Here is a 4,340-nt window from a genome sequence, read left to right as displayed (position 1 = left end):
GCTCCCGGAAACACTTCTGCAACGGTCCGATTTTCCGTGGCGGAAGGGCGCCCAAGCGCGACGGACCGAAAAAATCGTCGTAGGACTTTGCCTGACGCAGTTTCGACAACAGAACACATATCGTCGGGTTAGGCCCATAGGCGACGAAAAATACCCCTTAGCGGACGATTTTGAGACGTTGTCTATCAGAACTTTTCTTGTAGTGCTTGATAGGTGAGATACTTGTGTAGCTTTCCTTCCACCACATACATATACACCTACCTAGTGAGAGATATGCAATATGACCCCACAACAACAAGCCAAGATGAGAGCATGCTTCGCCGAGCTAGATGCTCGAGAAGCCAAAATGACACCCAAAGATAAAGACGAGTGCAACGCATACTTCAAACACCTTGAGAGCAAGAGTGACACAGCCCACGATTTGAGTGTGGACACTTTGATTTCTAACAACTTAACCTCTACTCCTCTTGTGTTATCTTCCTCTTTGCTAGGTTACTTGGACATCTACGACGTCATCGCCATGGAGATGAGGGACTCCACTATATGTGAGATGAGTGCATCCACTATATGTGAGATTGAGAGCCATCACTTGGAGGACATGAGTGATACACCGAGTGAGATGAGAGTGGTAGTTGATAGGTCATGTGAGGCCATTTTCAATTCTAACATCTTACCCTCTACCTCTAGTGTGTTTCCTTGTGTCTCACTAGGTTCCATGGATGACGAGACGCCGATCATGGAGAAGATGTACATGGTGCATGAAGATGATGATATCACACCATGTTTGCTTGAAGATGAACATGCAGGCCACATGGATCCTACCACTTCCACAACACCTACCTCATATGAGCGGGAATACAAAGGTACCAATATGGGTGTTGATGATGTCATGATCCCACTAGTGGACATGATAATTTGTGAGTGATTGCATGAGCTGGATGATCCTATTGCTATGTCATATGCTTCTTTCACTTTCCCTTGTGATACTTGTGATACCACCATTGTTGATCATGTGGAAATAGTTGCTTGTGATAATTTGACCATGCCATGCTATGATACAAACTTGAACATGTTTTGTGCTACATGCTTGCAATATTCTCCAATTAGTGCAACCAAAATGTTGAATACTTTCTCTTTCCAATGTTTGGTTTGCCATAATGTTAATATGCTTGTAAATGAGATTGCCCCCATAGCTCTCTCACATTTTAGAGACTTTGCATATATCCATGTTGAGCATGTTCCCATGTTTGCTCCGCATATTCACCAAATCTACTATGGTAAATTGCTTAATGCTAATGGTGATGTGCAAAAGAAATGGACCATCATGATGGATGATGTGTTAATATACCGTACACACACGTTCTTTGCTTTGCCTATTGTGTGTGTAGGTACACGGAAGACAAGGTCAACCTCGATTGAGCACGAGTTGACCAAACGAGCTCTTGAGAGCATAATACAAGTAAGTACAAGATCGAACCCGGCTCTAATACCTTTCCCATGCTTTGCATTGAACATGCCGAACAATTTCTCTTTCTTATGGTTCTTTTGCAAGCATGATGATGTGATTCTTACCATTGGTATTACCACAAATATGAGGACCAATTTCTCTTTCCGATGGTTTGTGTGCACACATGTTGATGATACTTTGGACACTCTCCCTTATGTGTTTTTGCCAAATTCTCCTCTTATTGCGTCAAGGATGTTGAACAATTTCTCTTTTCGATGCCTTGAGTGCAATAATGCACATGAGTTTCTACATGAGATGGACATCATAGTCATCTCACAATTTGGAGTTTTTGTGTTTTCACATTTGGAAGATGTTCATACGGAGTTCTTACACATTGACCTTGCATATGCATTCTTGTTGATATATTTGTGTTGTGCTAACGGTGTTGTGAATATGAATGGACATGTCATTCATGATATGCTCCTCTATCATGCACGCACATACTTTGCTTGGTCTTTATTGTGTGAAGGTACAAGTGACTTGTGGATGAGCGTTAATGAATGGGTTCAACCCCACACATCCACTACACAAGATCTCTCGATGAGAGCACACCGGTATCTTGCTAAGGTGACCTCCTTCTACTTGCGCTCTCTTGCTAAACCCTTTGAACTTTTGGGTACGCTTTGATTGCTCCTTTGCTTTTCTTGTGCTATTGATAGGGCTCTTGACAAGTGACGGGACATTCAAGCGTTGGTGTCATCTACCTCCTTTACACGTTCACGGAGACTCATCATCGAGGACGACTCTTTTTCAAGTGGGGGGAGATGATGCAGCCCGACCTACGGTCTTCGCTTCATCATGTGCTTCAACGACAAGAACCACACTCAAGGCCGAGGTCACGGAGGCATGGAAGAGAAGAAGGAAGAAGAGCGCCCGAGGTCGCCAAGAAGAGACGACGCAAGAAGCACGACTGCTAGGCCGGATCATCCGCCCCCACTAAGGCCGGACAATCCGCCCTCTAACCTGCGCATCCGACACTTGGGATCAGCCCATACAACCCCTCATTATGCTATTTGTATGCCTAAACTACCCCTCCTTATGGGCTCCCTATATATAGGCTCCCACCTGTGACGCCCCGGAACCGGTACCATGAGGATTCCAGCGGTCCCGCCAAAATCCACATGATATCGATTCAGAGACGCCCTCCGACACGACGTGCGCGAAGAATCACACACGTGATGCCAGAGGAATTAACACGAGCGGTAACATTACAACAGGATTACAATAGAGCCCACAAGATACATATATTACAACAACGACTCCAACGAGTCAAGATACAAATAGATACATACAAAGATCCAAATCATACAGAAGATCAAATACATCCGAGTACGGACAAGATACAAATTGGACTAAGAGTCCTGAAGATAACCAGTGGCGTCCATAACCCTGCCCAGGCCAAGCCAGAAGGGTAACCTTGCTAACGTCGTCATCTCGTACCTGTCAAAGTCGGGCCATCGGTTGCCGACAAAAGGGGGAGGAGACAAAAAGAAAGGAAGGCGAGGGTAAGTACCATTGGCACGTACTTGCGAGACAAGACCAGCTATGCTCGCTGGTGGGCGGTATAAACTTCACCCGGCTATATGTGGAGTTTAGCGGCAGCAAAGCTACTATCCAATAGAGACACGCTACAACATCCGTCTACTCAGAGAAGATAAGAGAGCGCACAAGGTAACAGATAAATACTACACAAACATAACCCAGCCGATTACACATATCCCCTCCAACAATTGCGAAGAGGCAATGTAAAAGGCACTCAACGGTGGACAAGTTTTATTGGGTAACGGTGGTAGTAAGGCTATATTACTACGCAAGTTATTATCAGATTATTAGCAACAAGATAACGGTGTAAGTTGTTCTATGATCAAGCTATACAATTCCAAGTCGTCCATAACCGCGGACACGGCTTATCGATAAGATGTACACCCTGCAGGGGTTGCCCAAATGTAACCATACGCATGCTCGAACCCACTTACTACAGGTGGAGTCTCACATCAAGACCGTTCCCAATGCAAGAGAAAGTTTAAGGGGAGCCACCCCGCTAAGCTACCCGTGACGAAGTTCGGCCGTACTCCGATACGGACCCAGAGGTTTGTGTCAACGGCTAAGCTAAGTGTGAACAACCTGCTGTCGCTAATCGTTCCACGATATGAGTACGAAAGATGTAAATAAACACCCGAAGGCAACAGAAGTAAATCGTGCATCGTGCATATGAGCAAATAAAACCAAGGTTGTGGCTCCCAATAAACAGACTCGAGGAAAGGTAGTGGGTGATGGGGGTCCCATTCCCCCACGTACGGGTAGAGCGCTCAATCTCGGAACAGATAACAAGAACTCGGGTCCTAGGGGACATTAGCAAGTCAAAGTTCCGATGCTTTCGCAAAGGGGCTCACAGATGCCTCTGCTTACAATTTTAGTTGTTAACAAATAAGTAAAGTGTGATTATCTCCAACAACTGATATAGCATGTAAAAACCTCCCAACAACCCAACATATCCCGATAACAGATCGAGATAAACAACAGAGCCTAAACACGCCTACGACTCGCAAGGCTCAAACATCAAGCAACGGCTATGGTTGAGGAATGATACATATAGGATTATTATGGTAAACAAGTGGAATAGGACACGTGACTCGATAAAGAATCGCAACATAGGGATAGCAATGCGAGGGAGAGAGTAAAATAGGTGAAGAGAGGGGGCTCGCCTGTGAAAAGCTGCAGAAGAACTTGTCGGAGAACTCGTCGTATCTCACATCACCACTTCGTGATCCTATCCGAGAAGAAGCAAAAGCTGGAACACACAACGTATGCAAGTCTTACTACTACGGATAAA

The 4,340-nt window shown here is 45.1% G+C and overlaps 1 long non-coding RNA gene across 1 annotated transcript; it reads right to left on the bottom strand.

The window, feature by feature from the left end:
- Positions 1-2,710: 2,710 nt before the first annotated feature.
- On the bottom strand, positions 2,711-4,340 carry LOC139838669 (uncharacterized). Its single transcript, XR_011756490.1, has 2 exons — positions 4,213-4,340; positions 2,711-2,947 (listed from the first exon to the last, which is right to left on the bottom strand). It is a non-coding gene; the product is annotated as an uncharacterized lncRNA (long non-coding RNA).

The sequence above is a fragment of the Lolium perenne genome, chromosome 1 (assembly GCF_019359855.2).
Source record: "Lolium perenne isolate Kyuss_39 chromosome 1, Kyuss_2.0, whole genome shotgun sequence".
In the NCBI taxonomy this organism is placed as follows: Eukaryota; Viridiplantae; Streptophyta; class Magnoliopsida; order Poales; family Poaceae; genus Lolium; species Lolium perenne.
Note: the sequence above shows the minus strand (reverse complement) of the source record. Positions and strands in the feature narration are given on the sequence as shown.